The sequence below is a fragment of the Nicotiana attenuata genome, unplaced genomic scaffold, assembly GCF_001879085.1.
Source record: "Nicotiana attenuata strain UT unplaced genomic scaffold, NIATTr2, whole genome shotgun sequence".
In the NCBI taxonomy this organism is placed as follows: domain Eukaryota; kingdom Viridiplantae; phylum Streptophyta; class Magnoliopsida; order Solanales; family Solanaceae; genus Nicotiana; species Nicotiana attenuata.
Window position 1 is genome coordinate 465,787 of NW_017670449.1, and position 20,559 is coordinate 486,345.

The 20,559-nt window shown below is 41.8% G+C and overlaps 1 long non-coding RNA gene across 1 annotated transcript; it reads right to left on the reverse strand.

The window, feature by feature from the left end:
• Window positions 1–19,948: 19,948 nt before the first annotated feature.
• On the reverse strand, window positions 19,949–20,231 carry LOC109239566. Its single transcript, XR_002069923.1, has 3 exons — window positions 20,202–20,231; window positions 20,078–20,107; window positions 19,949–19,999 (listed from the first exon to the last, which is right to left on the reverse strand). It is a non-coding gene; the product is annotated as an uncharacterized LOC109239566 (long non-coding RNA).
• Between the last annotated feature and the right edge of the window lie 328 nt (window positions 20,232–20,559).

The following is a 20,559-nucleotide window of genomic DNA, read 5'->3' on the forward strand; positions in this document are numbered from 1 at the left end:
GGAGATCGGTCGTGCGAATGTAGCGGGTGAATCAGAGTATGAAAGAACGGGGTTTTGCAGAGAGAATCCGAGAATTTATGCGGTTGATCGTGCAAGGTTATGTCGATGAAAGCTAGGGAATCTTAGTGAATTCCAGAGTTTGAAATAATGGCTTCAAGCTAAGTGGGATAGTCCCACCGCCTATGATGGGGTATTCATGTGCTAGAAGATTTATGAATTGATTAAATTCGGGACCAAGTCAGAGCGGGTGGCTCTCAGTAACAGTTATATTGGATTCGAAAAGAGGTAAAGTATGGTGCCTAATGACTTCGAGCCTATAAGTACGGTTTAGAATGGAGCTTGATAGCAGCCTATGAGAAGAGGCACAGAGTGTTCTATGATGTTTTGACTTGCAGTGTAGAACTTGAGAGGAAAATGAGAAGAGATTTCGGATTCGTAATAGGATTAGCAGGATGGTCATGTCAGTGGAGGGTGCGAATATGCACGCGAGGAAGGTATGAATTGGTTCGTGGGATTTGAGACAACATGGTCTCGTGATTCTGGGTCACTCGGGATGAGTGCGGATGGAGTATGATATGTGACGGATGGAGTTAGTATTATCTCTAAGGCAATCAAGGATAAATTGGGAGAAGGTAGATCGATTGGCCATAGTTGAATTGGCATATTGGTGTTAGCGATCAGTTTCCTCAGCGTGATTAAGTTGTGCAAGTGATCTGTGGCGGTGCGTATGAGGCTTGTCAGCCGCCGTAATTGATATTATTCTGAAGCATTCTACTGTTATGGCTTGTTATGTGGAAGCAGATTCCGGAAGGGCTATAGTGGCTTAGACCACTACTTAGATGTTTGTATATTCTACGGTTATGAGTATTCACCTGTGTGTTGCTATGGTTCTCCAGAAAATGAGTTCAGTGAAAAGCTTTGATGTGATGAAGTATTAATCTATTAGCAATTCTGGAATTATGATGAAGAATCGTGTCCTACTGTTCATGGGCATGTCAGGAGCAGCGAGTAATATGAAATTTGAAATGAGAATCAAAGTTGCAGTTCGATGTGGACAGAGATGTCACAAGCTCGGACGAGCAGGAAAGGAGTTTCGATGTTTAAGGTAAGTTGGTATGGTCTTCAACGTCACCTGGGATGGGTGTTTGTAAAGAGGGCTTGTATCATGGTTAATGATTCTTAATCGCTTATCAGCTTTAGTGCGGCCGATGGGTTGGAGATAAGACCCAGTTATTTGTTATGGCAGGTTGTTATCGATTAGAGATTTAAACCAAGTATGAAGATTTGTGATGATATCGTTAAATTGAGAATATATGTCTGGAGGGCACTCAATCTATTAAGTTGTGGACCGTGGAGGATTTCTCCGGTTATGGTGGTTGTCCTTGTGTGTTGTGAGAAGAGGGAAATTTGTATGAACCTTTGAAAGGTTATTGGCTTAGTTTGATATGATCAGGATCGACATGAGGTCGGTGGAGGAATATAAATGTGAATATGGGCTCTATGCCAGGCCAGTTGTGTTCATTTTTGTAATGCGCTCCTTAGGGAGGGGTTGTCAGGGTGTCATTTCGTTGGCAGATATTTCATGTAGTGATGCATTGCGCCGTGCGAGTGGTGAGACGGCTTGAGAAATTGCTTATGTGTTGAGGATCCGCGTAGAAATGATGTGTTAGGAGCAAGATGGCTCTTGAGATTCAGATTGTATATCGCGCCTCAGTTGTGCTTGAGTGTTGTAACTTATGGCGCTATATGTCCTCATGGATGGTATTATGCACCTAGCGTGCTTGCGACCGATATTCGGTATTATAGTTGTAATGAGCAAATTTCGCTCGGTGTGCAATCTCCTTATGCAAGGTCTATGATATTTGAATCGGGTGGTACACCGCAACAATGTGATGTTGAGCACAGTTATCTATATCAGTTTTATGTGCTTCGTTTCCGGGTTTCTGAGGAAAGCTCGTATTAGTCGTGGGCCCGGGTCGCATGTATGATTCACGAGCGAGGTGTCGGTGTAGTATGTTGCCCGCGTCGCATGTACGATTCGCGAGCGGGGTAATTGGATTTCCTTTCCAGAGTTCATTTTCATTGTATCGTGTTCGAATTGGTAGCCTATTGGCACATTGCGGCATCATATGTGACTTGATTATGTCCGGGGTGGCTTATTGCCAGAGCAGTTCGTACTGGGTAAGATGAGATCATTGGATTCAGGATCAGTGTAATCTGACTGTATGGAATATACTAAGGAGTAAATATCATTATTCGGGTCAGAATGTGGTAATGTTTGTTGTCTGAAGTATAGACTCAATGATTGGTTGACTCGGCAGTTGATTATGAATTTCTGTACATCTTTTCCGTTGTAGCGGTATTGTAAGAGTTAGAGTAAGACCTGTGTATGTCGTGGGGTGCAATGGGAGCATCAGATTCGTGGATTTTCGACTAAGTTGATCAGAAAATGTTATTGTGGTCCGGTGATAAAATGATGCAAGGTGTGAATTCAGCAAAGTTATGCAGTCATGTTTGGGTACAGCGTGTGGTGATTGATACGGTGTTCGTATGTTGGAAACATGCCCGACGGAGAATTTCGAATGTTGAAATTGGGCTTTAAGGCCTATCGGCTTGAATAAAAGGAAGTATCTTCAGAATTGATCGAGCGGATGCGCTCAACCGAGTTGTGGTAGCACGGGGAGGTGCATAAAATGTTAAACATCGATTTCAGACTACCCCAGTGTAGTTCTCAGCACGTTCGAGGACGAACGTATGTTTAAGTGGGAGAGAATGTAACGACCCGACCGGTCGTTTTGAGTCCCGGCGCTCCGTTCAGCAGTCGGAGGCCATGAACAGCTTCATTTCAGGTATTGCGACTTGTACGCGCAGTCGGAATTGAGTTTCGGGAAATCCGGAGTTGATTTGGGAAGAGAATTCTTATTTCAGGAACCTGAAGTTGAAAGAATGAACTAGGATGAGAATTTTGAGCAAACGACCCCGGAATCAGGGCTGAAGGTTCCAGCAGGTTCGTATGATGATTTCAAACTTGGGCGTATGCCCGGTTCGGGTTTTGGATAACCCGGGAGTGTTTTGGCGCCTATTGTGGAAGTTAGCATTTTAGAAGAAATTTCATCGGTTTGGCTTGAAGTGCATTTCAGTGTTATCGAGGTCCGTTTGGGATTCCGAGACTGGGAGTAGCTCCGTATGGTGATTCTGGAGTTGGGAGCGCGATCGGAAGTGAATTCGGAGGTCCGTAGGTCATTTTGAAGCCATTTGGCTTAAGATAGAAATTTGAAGGTTTTTGAGAAGTTTGACCGGAAGTGGACTTTTTGATATCGGGGTCGGAATCCGATTCCGGAAGTTGCAGTAGGTCCATAATGTCAAATATGACTTGTGTGCAAAATTTGAAGTCAATCGGACGTGATTTGATAGGTTTAAGCATCGAAAGTAGAAGTTGGAAGTTCTAAAGTTCATAAAGCTCGAATCGGGGTGTAATTCATGATTTTCGTGTTGTTCGATGTGATTTGAGGCCTCGAGCAAGTCCGTAACGTGTTTTGGGATTGGTTTGTAGGTTTGGTTGAGGTCTCGGGGGCCTCGGGTGGATTCCAGGTGGTTAACGGATCGAATTTGGAGTTGAAGAAAAGCTGAGGCAGCTGATATCTGGTATTTTCGCAGATACGGTCAGGGAGCCGCAGATGCAGGACCGCACCTGCGGAAAAGGAAGCGCAGAAGCGGAAGCTGGGCGGCTTGGGAAGGAGCCGCATAAGCGGAAATGACTGGAGCAGTGAGGCCTTTAAAAGTCGGGGTTGAGTTCATTTCAACCCCATTTTTCTTCCATTTGAGTCGATGGGGAACAGCTTTGAGGTGCCATTTTCGTCACTTGTCATGAGGTAAGTAATTTATGCTAGCTTTGAGTTAAATACAAGGTTTATACATGGATTTGGGCATGAAAATTGTAGAAAAACTTGGGGTTTGAGGGAAGACCTAGAAAATTAGTGTTCTTGAATTTTGATCACGATTTTGAGTATGGAAGTAAGAGAAAAATCATATATTTGAGTTCGTGAGTTCATGGGTAAACTTTATCTTCGAGAAATTTCGGATTCCGGGCACGTGGGCCCAAGGGCATTTTTGTCAATTTTTCGTTCGGGGTTAGAAATTGTTACAAATTGGGTTGTAAAGCTTAATTGAGCATATATTAATGGATTTGTATAATCATTAGCTAGTTTTGGAGCATTGTGCGTTGGTGCAAGTCTTCGGAGGAATTGTAGAATGTCAGCTATGAGTCTTCGGAGCGAGGTGAGTCTCCTTTCTAACCTTGTAAGAGGGAATTGTCCCCATAGGTGAGTTAATTGGTTATGTGCTCCTATTTGTGGGGGCTACGTACGCACGAGGTGACGAGAGTCCGTGCGTAGCTGCTATTATGCTATTGTCCGGGTAGTTAGGACCCAAAAGCATGTTATACTTGGATTATTTGTAAGCCCTAAGTAGCTTGAATTGCTTAAATCACATGGAATTTGTAAATGAATTTCTAAAGGGATTAAACTTTACTTCTTAAAATTTGTTAAAGGAGAATTTGATATATTTTGATAAATATTCCCTGATAAGTTCTTACTTGATTGATTGAGCATGTATCTCTCTGTGTACTGCGTCGCATGTATGATTCGTGAGCGGGGTATGTGTTTATTTTATGTTGATCGCGTCGCAGATTATTTCGCGAGCGGGGTAATAGATGCATCTATAGGCGCGCCGTCGACCCTCGGCAAGTGCACATTTCTTTTCTGTTGGACCGGGCCGTCGCCTCGGCATGATTTGCGCATGATATTTTTATATATATGGATGCACGTGAAATTTTAAATGATGATATTGACCTTCAGGGCTTGATGTAAATTGATAAAATAAAGAAAGGTAAACCTTAAAAATCCTTTATTATTTGTTGAAGGTGTATTGCTTGTTTTCCAGCTTTGTGAGTTAGTACTGCCTTATAAAATCCTTGATTTCCTCACACATTTAGATTATTATTATTGGACCACTAGTAAGTGTCAAAGCTGACCATCTCGTCTCTACTTCTTCGAGATTAGACGAGATACTTGCTGAGTACACGTTGATTACGTACTCATACTACACTTCTGTGCATTTTTGTTGCACAGGTATAAGTAACTTTATTGGCTTACTGGGCGTAGCGGCGCGGATGACTCTGGGACTAGGTGAGCTGCATTGTTCGAGGCGACCCGCAGCTAGTGTAGTTCCTTTCAGCATTTTTATATTTATTCCCTGTCCACTGTATTTCGGACATATGTTGTATTTTATTTTTCTTATTAATAGATGCTCATGCACTTGTGACACCGGGTTCTGGGATGGTTTTCGAAAGATGTGTACTAATAGTTATTCTTAATTTGAATTGAAGCAGAGATTGTTTATTTATGAAAAATGGAAGGAAAAACCCTAGATTTTCCAAAGATATTAAAAGAGAATTTAATTGATAATTTAGTTGGCTTGCCTGACAGAGGTGTCCGGCGCCATCACGACCCGTAGTGGTTTTTGGGCCGTGACACATTGAGCATAATGGTTCCCTAGGTGTGAATGAGGTATAATTTTGCGACTACATTTGATTTATTACTTAAATATATCATCTTTTCTTATCGTGTTTGTTTGATTTTAATTGCAGCAAATTGACGCTACACAATCGCATTCAAGCTTGTTTGATCTAAATGCCGAACAAAACTTGGAACTATAATAAAGAATATTGCTGAAACTTGGAGTTCTTAGTAGGCCTAATTGCATTGTTGTTTTATTTGATCCAGAACATTTCAAGAAAATTTTTGCTTGTTTGTTATAAACTTTGGTGTTTAATGATTTATGAAACTTAAACATAACAATTTTTTTCTTATAGTGTTTGTTTAATTTTAATGGCATTTTAGCTACTACATTATTGTTGCTATCTCTCCCCACAATTTTGGATTAGTTACGTTGTATTCTAACAAAGAGAGGTATTTGTAATATTGAATACAACCACTAATAAATTACTCTTTTTTTTATCAACTCACATAATAAAGGTATTACTAATATTGAATCCAACCAGAAATGCCCATAGACCCGCTGGTTGATCAAATCTCCAATTTCTTTCCCTTTCATACTCACACACGCAGGTTCGAATCCCGGCTGTAATATTGTTCTTTCCCTTTTGTTTTCATCCGAAGAGTCTAGAACTGGTTGAATTGTATTTAATATTTCGGTCTCCACTACTTTGAATCACTAATTAATACAACTTTTCGTTATTCGTGATGACCTTTTCAATTCTCTATGACCAAATTGTATTAAGATTTTCAAGAGTTTTTTTTGTTCTGGGTTCTATTACATCCGAAAGAAGATGAGGAGGTGTAATTTCCAGTCCTCTTCCAAGTAGTTTATGTTTTAATCATTTTTTTCCTTATACTAAATGTATAAAATAATTTTCATAAACATGAAAAAATTATAACAAGCAAAAATCACAGACAATAATTCCATTCTCCTTAAAATAATAAGTATGACAATAATACAAGGAAAAATAACAGACAATATTATATGAAAATCATATTAATCCATAAATATTTTAATGACAAGGGTAGAACATAGGACCTACATGAAAAACCTAAGCATTAGATGTTCCTAGCACTTCAACACAGCACTTGATGTAGCCTCTACAAGTTCAAAAAGAAGAACGCTCCCTTTCTTCAGATTATTGTCGACAATAAATTGTTTCCACCCCTTAACGAGTCTTCTTTGAACAACACCTGTTAGAGTCACATTCCACTCCTTCCCTTGACATCGTAGTAATGTCCTAACCGTACTAGGAGGAAGATATTGACAGATACTTGTGACGACCCGGCCCGTCGTCACGTGATTTACTGCCCCGTTTTCCCCATATTATGTTTCTCTATGCTTCATTATCGGCATTTGAGGTGATCGAGTTGAATTGGATTGGTTTTAGATGGAAATGAGACACTTAGTCTCTTTAAGGAAAGCTTGTTTTGGAAAAGTCAACCGGAAGTTGACTATTGAGTTAGAGGGCTCAGATGTGATTTCCGGTGATTCGGTTAGCTTCGGGGGATGATTTTTGACTTAAGAGCGTGATCGGAAGTGATTTTGGAGGTCCGGTGTGGAGTTAGGCTTGAATTGGCGAAGTTAGTATTTTGGCGAATTTCGGTTGGTGGGTGAGATTTTGATCCGGGGGTCGGAATGGAATTCCGAGAGTTGCAGTAGTTCCGTTAGGTGATTTTGGATGTGTGTGCAAAATTTCAGGTCATTCGGAGATGTTTTGGTTGGATTTTTGATCGAATGCGTAATTCGGAAGTTTTTAAGAAAACTTAGGCTTGAATCCGATGTGATTTAATGGTTTTAGCATTGTTAGATGTGTTTTGAGGATTGGAACAAGTTTGAATGAGGTGTTAGGATGTGTTGGTGTTTTTGGTTGAGGTCCCGGGGGCCTCGGGGTGAATTCGAGTGGTTAAACGAGAGTTTTTGGAAGTTGCTTCAGGTCTGAGATTTCTGTCATCTGGTATTTCTGCAGAAGCGGTTCAGCAGAAGCGGGTGGAAAAGCGCAGAAGCGATCTTGTGTGAATTGATGAGTTCCGCATAAGCGGACCCCTTTTCGCATCAGCGGGTCCGCAGGTGCGAGTGAATAACCGCAGAAGCGGTCTTGGGTAATCCGCAGAAGCGGAGAATATGTCGCAAAGGCGGAAGTGGTAAGTTAAGTGAGAAACCGCATAAGCGGGGAAATGGCCGCAGAAGCGGTCCCGCATATGCGAAAGCGGGACCGCATAAGCGAAAATCGCTGTAGGCAGAAGGGGTTTTATAATATCATTTTCATCCGCGAGGGTTAAGTTATTTCCACCATTTTTACACGAGCTTGAGAGCTATTGGACGGATTTGAAGGAGGATTTCGACTAGGTGTGATTGGAGGTAAGTCCCTTGACCCAAATACATGAAATTATGCTAAATTTAACATGGAATTGGTTGAAATTCATCAAAAGGGGGTAAAGCTAGGGCTTGAGAATTTGTAATTTTGAAACGGAATTTGGAGGGTCAAATGGACTCCGATTTTGGTAAAATTGATATATATGTACTCGTGGCGAGATGAGGAATCTGGCGATGTGAATTTCATAATTTTTCGAGAAGTGGGCCCGGGGCTCGGGTTTTGCCAACTTCGTGATTTTTGATATTTTTCGAGTCTTTTCGATTGGGTTATGATCCATTAGCCTATTGTGATGTATTCCTTGTGGTTTTGATCAGATTCGATGCGCGAGGAGGTCGATTCGAGGGGAAAAGGCATAGCGAGCTAGACTTTTGGCCGGCTTGAGGTGAGTAAAGATTTTAAATGATGTTCTGAGGGCTTGAGACCCTGGATTTGCACAACTTGGTGCTTTGTTGAGATGATAAACGCGTTAAATGACAAGCGCGGGGTCATTTACTATTGGGGGCTGTGACTTGGTCCAGCCCGGATAATATTTTACTGCGTGTCAGCTATGACTTGTTGTTTTCACTATGTTTTGGGCTCATTGCCATACTTGGGCTTGTTGCCGACTGTTTGAACTCTTTGTGAGTTGTTATCACTGTTTTCCCTCACTATTTGAAATACTATTTGAACTCAATCCATGTGATTTACACTGTTTCATGAACTCGGCTATATTTTTACTCAAACTTGGAGTTTTAACTGATATTTGAACTATTGTTGAGCTGGGTATTATTGTTTACTGATGCCCGAGGGGCTTTGACTATTTTTGGACTAATTGAGGCCAAGGGCCTTATGTGAGGGCATGATGAGTGAGGTGAGGAGGCTTTCAGGCCTCGAGTGCATTGTGAGCAGGCTTTCAGGCCTCGTATTGATATTGTTCAGGCTTTCAGGCCTTGTTGATAGCGCTTGGGCTGTGGAGCCCCTCCGAAGTCTGCACACCCACAGTGAGCGCGGGTACCCATCTAGAGTTATTAAATATTGAACAGTGGTAACAATGACACTGTTATACGCGTTTGGTCAGGTAACAATGACTGACCAGTCAGGTAACAATGACTGACCAGTGGTAAATAATGGCACTGTAATACGCGTTTGGTCAGGTAACAATGGTTGACCGGTCAGGTAACAATGGCTGACTTACTGGTTGAGTATGATTGATTTTTAACTGTTTTCAAAAAGATTTTCTTCCTATATTTCACTGGTTTCTACTGTTTATCTGATGTTGCTGCTTGAGATAGCATTATTTGTGCCCTTGTGGGATTTTATGTTCTCAGTCGTTATTTATTTTTATTACTCGCTGGGTCGGAGTACTCACATTACTTCCTGCACCATGTGTGCAGAGACAGGCACAGCTGAGTTCGTACCTGAGCGCTGATTTCCTTCCAGACCAGGCGGACTAGGAGAGACGAGGTAGCTGTCGACGTCCACAGCCCCGTTTCTTCCTTATCTTCTGCATATTTTATTCATCTTCAGACTATGTTCCCAGACTTGTAGTATTTTCATCAACTCTGTAGTAGCTCGTGACTTGTGACACCCCGATCATCGGGCTGAGTTTGGGATGGTTTTTCCCCGTTATGTTACGTTTATTTCCGCACTTATGATTAATCAGTATCTATGGTTTAAACCTGTTTATGCTAAGAAATTGTTAAAAGCAGTGTTGATTGTTCTGTTGGCTGGCCTTGTCTTCACGAGAGGCGCCATCACGACCGGGTGGGAATTGGGTCGTGACAATACTCTTTGGAAGGTGCTGCACAAGCGTAATGGAAAGATAGGGTAAAAATCATATATCATGACTAAAAAAAGAAAAACTTGAATTTACCATATGATCACGCTGAATGTACGATCTGGGCACGTTCATCCTAAATCATGAATAGAATTCCTCTTCAATCCATCCGTTAGCATTCATATTTAGAGTATTTGCAATGTTTGTAGAGTAGGAAATGTAGAGTCCCTTTGTATAACGGCCCGACCGGTCGTTTTGAGCTTTTGCATTTCGCTCGCCAGTTCTCGGGCATGACTAGCCCAGTGTGCTGTATTATGACTTATGTAAATCATCGGTTTTGGTTTTCAGGATAATCGGAATAGATTTGGAAGAACAATTCTCAGTTTGAAGCTTTAAATTTGAAAGGTTTGACCAAGTTTTGACTTTTTAGTATTCGATCTCGGATTTGGATTTTTATGATTTGGTTAGATCCGTTAGGTGATTTAGGACTTGGGAGCGCGTCCGGAATGTATTTTGGAGGTCCGTGGTAGATTTAGGCTTGAATTGGCGAAATTGGAAATTTGGCATTTTCCGGTCGGCAATGGAAATTTTGATATCGGGGTCGGAATGGAATTTTAGAAATTGGAGTAGGTCCGTTGTGTCATTTGTGACGTGTGTGCAAATTTCAGGCCAATCGGACGAGGTTTGATAGACTTTTTGATCGAATTCGGAAATAGGAAGTTTTGGAATTCTTAGGCTTGAATCCGAGGGTGATTCGATGTTTGATGTTTTTTTGAGCATTCTGAAGGTTGGAACAAGTTTGATTGATGTTATGGGATGTGTTGGCATGTTTGGTTGAGGTCCCGAGGGCCTCGGGTGAGTTTCGGGATGGTTTTGGACCATTTCTAGGCCATTTCTAGTTGCTGGTTTTTGGCTTCAGGGGTGTACAGTGCGTTAGCATAGATCTGATCGCGTTAGCATAGAGAAAATTTGGAAAAATGGAGTTGTGCTATGCGATTGCGTAAGTCTTCCCGCGATCGCATAGAGTAAATCTCTGCTGTACTGACCCAACTTTGGAAGCTTATATCTCACAATCTATATGGAATTTGAAGATGATCCAAAAATGAAAGTTGTAGCCCTTGATGTCTAGTTATCTGAATAGTAAACCAACTGAAATTTGGAGTTTTGTACAAAACTTTATGACCAAAATACAAGAGGTTGTCGGGAAGAGTTGGAAAAGGCTGTTGGAAAATTTTGTTCTACACGATCGCGGGGAAATGACCGCGATCGCATAGGGTAAAAGAAGGGTTGCAAAATTTTGTGCTTTGCTATCGCATTAGTTTGTCCGCGATAGCATTGGGTAAATGCCTGGGCAGATTATAAAGTATTCTATTTCGAGGATTTCAGCCATTTTTGCATTTTTGGAGCTATGGAGCTCGGGTTGAGGCGATTTTTGAAGGGATTTTCAGAGGATTGATTGGGGTAAGTGTTCTTCACTCAAATTTGGTTAAATCCCATAATTATGTCTTGATTCTTATCATTTAATTTGGAAATTTGGGGTGAAAATTGAGAAAATGGAAGAAGGTGGAGAGTTGATTTTGGGGATTTGGATGGCCATTTGATGTCAGATTTTGGTGAATTTGATATGGGTAGACTCGTGAGTGAAGGGGTTTTCCAGTTTTGTGATTTTTATCGGATTTCGAGATGTGGACCCGGGGGCCGGGTTTGACCCAATTTTGGGATTTTTGAGTTAATTTGATTATTTACGCTTGGGCTTTGTTCCTTTAGCGTATATTGATGATAATATACTGATTTTGGATAGATTTGGAGCATTTGGAGGCCGATTCGAGATGCAAAGGCATCGCGGGCTAGAGTTTGGACCGATTTGAGGTAAGTAATGATTGTAAATACTGTTCTGAGGGTATGAAACCCCGGATTTCACATCGTTGTTTTACTTTGAGGTGACGCACACGCTAGATGACGAGCGCGGGGTCGTGCACCGTTGGGGATTGTGACTTGGTCCGTCCCGTACGACTGTTAAGTCGCGTATTTACTTACAAACTATTTGATAATGCTGTATTTGGAAAATATTATTGTGTTTGGGGCTAAATGCCGTGTCTGGGCCTTGTGCCGATTGTTTGGACCCTTAGGGGTTTTTACTACTGTTTTTACCTCACTTTTTTGGTTTAATGTTTACACTCAGTCATGCTATGTTCTTACTGTTTTCATAACTCGGTTTTATTCACTCCTTTTGATTTTATAAATGACTTTGAGCCGAGTACTTGTTTTACTATTAGCCCAGGGGGCTTGAGTGAGATCTGACTGAGTGAGGCCGAGGGCCTGTGTTGTGAGGAAATCATGGGATCGGGCTGCACGCCGCAGCATGTGGTACTGATTTGTGATATATGAGAGGCCTAGGGCCTGATTTATTATGCCACGAGGTGCCTTGTGATTGATATGAGGCCGAGAGCCTGTTTGATTATGCCACGAGATGGCTTGATATTGCTCTTGGGCCGTAAGGGGCCCCTCCCGGAGTCTGTACACCCCCAGTGAGCGCGGGTACCCAGTGTGAGTGATGTGTTGTAGCCCGAGGGGCAGTTGTTATTTCATATTGAAGCCCGAAGGGCTGTTCTTGATTTATGTTGCCCGAAGGGCGGTTCTTGATTCATGTTATGCCCGAGGGGCTGATTACGAGTGATTGTGAGGTAGCCCGAGGGGCTGGTTCTGTTGATATTATGCCCGAGGGGCGGTTTATGGTACATGTTTTGCCTGAGGGGCTGTTTACGTTTCTATCATTTTTACTCACTGTTTTATCACTCGTTTGAAACCATTGGGAGATGTTTTAAAAAGGAAAGGGTTTTTACTGAAACTGAGTTTGATTTACGAAATAAATGATTTCTGTACTATATTGGAAATGTACTGTATTTGTTGTAGCGTTATGACGTGGCTTACGTGTTTTCTTACTGCTCAGCTTTCATTTAATTTTATTACTTACTGAGTTGGCGTACTCACATTACTCCTTGCACCTTATGTGCAGATTCAGGTATTTCTGAACCCGGTAGTGGGTGTTGATTGCTCAGTGGCAGAGTCATTGGAGTTAGCAAGGTAACTGCCCAACGTTCGCAGCACTGCTTTTATCCCTCTTGTCTTCCTTAGACTGTATTTAGTATATTTTTAGACTCCCAGTTGTATTCAGACCTTAGTAGATGCTCGTGACTTGTGACACCCCGATGTCGGGCTTGTGTATTTATTCCGCACTGTTCATTTAGACTTACATTATGAGATATCTGATTAATTAAAGGCTTAAAAATGATTGTTATTGATTAAAGGGTTAAATTTGGGAGTTGTGTCGGCTGGCCTAGTTTCACGATAGGCGCCATCACGACCGGGTCGGTTTTAGGGTCGTGACACTTTGTTTCCCTCCAAATATTTTATTTCAAATTTTAGTCAAAATTTTTTATCATGTTTTTCTTTATCACATTTTTTTCACTGCATATATGTTTGATTTCATATCACTCATAGAAATATTTTGGCTTTAGAAGAGGGCATTTTTCGTAAAATTTTTCTCAAATAGTATAAAACACGAAAAAAGGTATTTTCAAACGATTAGTTTCATATGGACCAGTTTAAGTGAATTTTCAATTCTGTTTCTGGCTTTTGAGATTTCTGTCTTTAATGCATCATTAAAAATTAAATGAAGGAGGGTTGTTCAGATGAATAAGAGGACTGATCGGGTCTGCATTGAATTTTTTTTTGCAACTCCTTAAATTCTCCTTACTTACCGCATTAATTCAGTGGTTGACTTTTCATTAAATCGATTCATTTACTTGGAATTGGTTCAAAAACATAAGGAGAAAATTATTTACATGAGGTGTAAAAAATGTCATGTAATATGATTTGGAATCCCATATGATTTTAGTATAATATGATGATTATAATTAATATTAACCAATAATTAAGAGCAAAAATATAATTAACATTGCAACTTTAGTCAATTGAATTATATAGTTGCTACGAATAATTAGTGGCCGACACGTATGACCTTAATGAATGAAATTACATATGACCTTAATGAATGAAATTATATATCGGCTACTATATATATAGACGTTTAATATAACTATAAAGAGCAAAAATGAAATTAACTAGTGGAACCATAGTAAATGAAATAATAATGGTTGCTATGAATAATTAGTGGATGATACATATGACCTTAATAAATGAAATTATATATTGGCAACTATAATAAAATTATGTATCGGCTACTATATATATAGACGTTCAATATAACTATAAAGAGCAACAATAAAATTAACATTACAACCTTAGTCAATTGAATTATATAGTTGCAATGAATAATTAGTGGCCGACACGTATGACCTTAATGTCACGACCCGGATTTCCCACCCTCGGGAGTCGTGATGGCGCCTACTAGTGAAAGCTAGGCAAGCCAACCATTTGTATTATTTACCTTTTTCCCATTTTAATCCTTTAACAATTAAGAACCAACGTCATATAAACAACAAAATTTAATAAGCGGAAAACTAAAATGTAATATTTTAATAATGATACCAATACCAATCCATAACATAAACTACCCAGAACTGGTGTCACAATTTCACAGATTGTCTAGGAATACAACAAATAAAGGTCTGAAATTAATACAACACTGTCTCTAGAATACATGAAAGAAACAGAATAAAAAGATAGAAAGAGACGCCAAAGTCTGCGTACGCCTGCAGGACTACCTCGGGTCGCCTGATGAACTGGAAGCAACAACCTCACTGCGGTCCGAAAGCTACAGCACCGGGATCTGCACAAAAGAGTGCAGAGTGTAGTATCAGCACAACCGACCCCATGTGCTGGTAAGTGCCTAGCCTAACCTCGGCGAGGTAGTGACGAGGCAAGGAACAGACTACCAAATAAACCTGTGCAGTTAAATCATGTACAGCGGAAAATAAAGGCAAACTTTACAAATAAATATAGGAAGGGGGAAACATGCTACGGGGAACAACAAGTAACAACAGAAACCAATAGTTAAATGTAAAGAACACCATAACTCAATTATCAGTAAAAATCAGGAAATCAAAGACAAATGAACGGCATCACCCTTCGTGCTTTTACTCTCATCCTCACCATAAAATCGAGAGGCACGGCATCACCCTTCATGCTTTTACCTCACATAATCATGACACGGAATGATCCTTCGTGCATTATCACTCATATAAAGGCACGGAATGGTACATCGTGCGGCACGGTATCACCCTCGTGCATTAACACTCTCTCACAAATATCATGCACGGCATCACCCTTCGTGCTTTAACACTCTCTCACCAATACAATGCGCGGCATCACCCTTCGTGTTTTAACACTCCCTCGCCCAAACAATAATCACAAGCAATAAGGGCAAGGAAATAAATAAAATCACAATAAAATCCCGGCAAGGGAACAATAGTACAACAATCATATCCCGACAAGGGAAACAATATCAAAAGCAACAACATCCCGGCAAGGGAGACAACATTAAAAGAAACAATATCCCGGCAAGGGAGACAATATCATAATCCTCTTCTCTTTTTCACATTTACTTCACAACTCAATTCACAACTTGAGCCAATGCTCTATAATGTCCAGTTGCCAACAATAATTCCACAAATCATTTCACAACTTGAGCCAATGCTCTTCATTGTTCAATTACCAAAATTACTTCCACAAGCCTTGTTCAACAATAGAAATATCACATAAGGCATGAACAATACAAAACGGAGTCATATTAATCATAGCATTAGACTCACGGGCATGCTTGACACCAACGTATAGATACTCGTCACCATGCCTATACGTCGTACTCAACAATTAACACATAGCAAATAGGACACAACTCCTAATCCCTCAAGCTAATGCTAGACCAAACACTTACCTCGATGCCACAAACACAATTCAAGCCTCAACTACCGCTTTACCTCTTGATTCCACCACCAATTCGCTTGTATCTAGCCATAAGTTACTTAACTATATCAATAAATACTAAATGAATCAATTCTAATGCATGAAAATAGGTTTTCTAAAGTTTTTCCCAAAAGTCAAAAATCGAATTCGGGCCCACATGGTCAAAACCCGAGGTTCGAACCAAAACCCGATTACCCATTCACCCTCGAACTCAAATATATAATTTGTTTTGAAATCGGACCTCAAATCGAGGTCCAAATGCCCAAAATTCGAAAATCCTAAGTTCTACCCAAAACACCCAATTTCCCCCATGAAAACCCTTGATTTTGAGTTGAAATCATGTAAAAAGATGTTAAAGATTAAAGAAAATGAGTTAGAAATGACTTACAATCGATTTGGAAGAGTAACTGTCTTTGAAAAATCGCCCAAAGGTGTTTAGGTTTTGAAAAGGTTTTTAAAATGGTTGAAAATGCGTCTAACTTATGATTTAGCAGGTTGCAGATGTCGCAATTGCGACCAGGGTTCACAATTGCGAACCCCTTCCAAACCTGCTGCCTTCGCAAATGCGAAAAATATGTCGTATTTGCGACACTGAAGGAAATCCAGTCCCCTTTGCGAGGGACCAAGGCAGCCCAGGTCATCTTTCGCATTTGCGATCAATCTTCGCATTTGCGATGCGAAGCCTGCAGAACTGCAACACACCAGCAATTTCCTAAGTCCAAATCTCACTCCGTGGCCTATACAAAACTCACCCGAGCCCTTGAGGCTCCAAACCAAACATGCACGCAAGTTGAAAAACATCATACGGACTTGCCCGTGCGATCAAATCACCAAAATAACATCAATAACTATGAAGTTAGCATCAAAATCAAAGAAAAATCTCATGAACTCTTAAGTTCAAATTTTAACAACCGAAGCTCCGATTCACGTCATTTCAAGTCCGTTTCTTACCAAATTTTACGGGCTCAACTTAAATACCATATAAGACCTGTACCAGCCTCCAGATCCAAAATACGGGTCCGATACCACGAATACAATTACATTCAAATTTCCAAAAACTCTAAGAATTTCAGTTAAACAATTTTCTTCAAAAATTTATTTCTCGGTCTTGGGACCTCGGAATTCAATTTCGAGCATACGCCCAAGTCCCATATTTTCCTACGGACCCTCCGGGATCGTCAAATCACGGGTCCGGGTCCGTTTACCCAAAATGTTGACCGAAGTCAACCTAAATTTATTTTAAAAGCAAAACTCAACATTTTTCACAGATTTTCACATAATGGCTTTTCGGATACACGCCCGGACTATGCACGCAAATCGAGGTGAGACAAAAGGAGGTTTTAAGGCCTCAGAACACAGGATTTATTTCCAAAACAAGTGTCCACCTCTAAAACAACCGTTCGTCCTCGAACGGAAATAAGAAGGAAGTACCTGAGTCGGAGAAAAGATGGGGATATCGGCTCTGCATATCGGACTCGGACTCCCAGGTCGATGCCTCAGCAGGCTGACCTCTCCACTGAGCACGAACAGAAGAGAAACTCTTCGATCTCAACTAACGAACCTGCCGGTCTAGAATAGCTACCGGCTCCTCCTCATAGGACAAGTCCTTGTCCAACTGGACAGTGCTGAAATCTAACACGTGGGATGGATCGTCGTGATATTTCCGAAGCATGGACACATGAAACACTGGGTGCACGGATGATAAACTCGGCGCCAATGCAACTCTGTAAGCCACCTGTTCCACTCGATCAAGAATCTCAAACGGGCCAATGAACCTAGGGCTAAGCTTGCCCCTCTTCCCAAATCTCATCACACCCTTCATAGGCGACACCCAAAGCAACACCCGCTCGCCGACCATGAATGCCACATCGCGAACCTTACGATCAGCATAACTCTTTTGCCTGGACTGAGCTGTACGAAGCCTATCCTGAATAATCCTGACCTTGTCCAAGGCATCCTGTACTAGATCCGTACCCAACAACCGAGCCTCTCCCGGCTCAAACCAACCAACCGGCGACCGACACCGCCTACCATATAAAGCCTCATAGGGAGCCATCTGAATGCTCGACTGGTAACTGTTGTTGTAGGCAAACTCCGCTAAAGGCAAAAACTGATCCCACGAGCCTCCAAAGTCAATAACACAAGCCCGGAGCATGTCCTCCAAAATCTGAATAGTACGCTCGGACTGCCCGTCCGTCTGAGGTTGAAATGCTGTGCTCAACTCAACCAGTGTGCCAAACTCACGCTAAACTGCCCTCTAGAAATGCGAGGTAAACTGCGTACTTCGGTCCGAAATGATAGACACGGTCACACCATGAAGGCGAACAATCTCCCGGATATAGATCTCAGCTAACCTCTCAGAAGAATAGGAGACTGCCACAGGAATGAAATGCGCTGACTTGGTCAACCTATCAACAATAACCCACACTGCATCGAACTTCCTCTGAGTCCGTGGGAGTCCAACAACAAAGTCCATAGTGATACGCTCCCACTTCCACTCGGGAAGCTCAATCCTCTGAAACAAACCACCAGGTCTCTAATGCTCGTACTTTACCTGCTGACAATGCAAACACCGAGCCACATACGCAACAATATCCTTCTTCATCCTCCTCTACCAATAATACTGCAGCAAATCCTGATACATCTTGGCGGCGCCCGGATGAATAGAGTACCGGGAACTATGAGCCTCCTCTAAAATCAACTCTCGAAGTCCATACACATTAGGCACACAAACTCGACCCTGCAGCCTCAAAACTCCATCATCTCCAACTGTAACCTGTTTGGCACCTCCGTGCTGCACTGTGTCCCTAAGAACACACAAATGGGGATCATCATAATGCCGATCTCGAATACGCTCCAATAATGAAGAACGAGCAACTGTGCGAGCTAACATACGACTGGGCTCAGAGACATCCAACCTCACGAACTGATTGGCCAAAGCCTGAACATCCAAAGCTAGCGGCCTCTCACCGACCGGAATATACGCAAGATTGCCCATACTGGCTGACTTCCTACTCAAAGCATCGGCCACCACATTGGCCTTTCCCGGATGGTATAAGATGGTGATATCATAGTCATTTAGTAGCTCCAACCACCTTCTCTGCCTCAAATTTAGATCCTTCTGCTTGAACAAGTACTGTAGACTCTTGTGATCCGTGAGCACCTCACATGACACGCCATATAAATAGTGCCTCCAAATCTTCAGCGCATGAACAATGGCCGCTAACTCCAAATCATGAACTGGATAATTCTTCTCATGAATCTTCAACTGTCGCGAAGCATAAGCAATGACCTTGCCATCCTGCATCAACACCGCACCAAGTCCAATACGAGATGCATCACAATAAACTGTATATGGCCCTGAACCTGTAGGCAAACCAACACTGGCGCCGTAGTCAAAGCTGTCTTGAGCTTCTGAAAGCTCGCCTCACATTCGTCCGACCACCTGAACTGGGCACCCTTCTGGGTCAACCTGGTCATCGGGGTTGCAATAGATGAAAACCCCTCCACAAACCGACGGTAATAGCCCACCAAACCCAAAAAACTCCGAATCTCTGTAGCTTATGTGGGTCGAGGCCAGTTCTTGACTGCCTCTATCTTCTTTGGATCCACCTGAATACCCTCTACTGATACAACGTGACCCAAGAATGCAACTGAACTTAACCAAAACTCACACTTCGAAAACTTGGCATACAACTGACTATCCCTCAGAGTCTGAAGAACGACTCGAAGATGCTGCTCGTGCTCCTCCCGGCTGCGGGAATAGATCAAAATATCGTCAATGAAGACAATCACGAAGGAATCCAAATAAGGCCTGAACACTCGGTTCATAAAATCCATGAAAGTTGTTGGGGCATTTGTCAATCCGAATGATATCACCAAGAACTCATAATGCCCGTATCGAGTGCGGAAAGCTGTCTTAGGGACATCAGATGCCCTACTCCTCAACTGATGGTAGCCCGATCTCAAGTCGATCTTAGAAAACACTTGGGCACCCTGAAGCTGGTCAAACAAATCATCAATCTTGTTAAAATCCAGAATCACATAGAGATCCTGCCCATAGGTTTCTGCAACTTCAACTTATTAAAATCTGCAACTGTCTTTGTTAATCAGGTTTTGTGTGCTTTTGTTGCTGCGGAGGCCAACTTGAGCCCTTATTTGTTTATAAGTGAAAGTTTAAAGTGTTTTGTATGTCGCCTAGTATTTTTTATTTTTTGAGCAGCCTAAGTTAAGGTCTAGAACCACCCTGAGATAGAGGTCCAAATGCCTTCTGGACTATAGGCATGGGACGGGTAGTGCACGCGTAGGGCACGACTTAGAATTGACTNCCAGCATGAGAAAATGCAGATTTCAACATTTTAGAAGAGGCCTGGTGAAACCTAAATATTCATTCAACGTAAGGATACCACGTCGATATAGTGAAACTGCTTAAAGTAGAAAAACGAGAAGATGCTTACGGATGGCTTATGTGGAACCAATCATCGTCCCTGCAACAAAAAGATGAATATGCTGGATCAAGAAACTAATTTCTCAAGCAACCAACATGAATTTGAGAACCTAACAACTTGTGTAGATGCTCACTTTTCTTGATAGGCAGACTTATATTCTAAGTGAAAAGGCCTAGGAGGATGGCCTCTACCAAAAGAATCCCTGCCTCCAGACGAGGCACCACTGAATCTGCCTGAATGACGAGGCCTCTTGTCAGACCCCTGACCACCTCCCTGTGACAAAACTATCTCAACCCTCCTAGCCACATTGGCCACATCCTAAAAGGAAATCTCTCTCCCCGTTTCCTTGTCCATTTGAAGTAGAATAGGCTGAATGAGTCCCTCAATGAACCTTGTCACTCTCACTCTCTCGATGGGAAGTATAAGAAGAGCATGACGGGCCAAATCAATAAACCTGATCTCGTACTGAGTAACGGTCATAGAACCCTGCT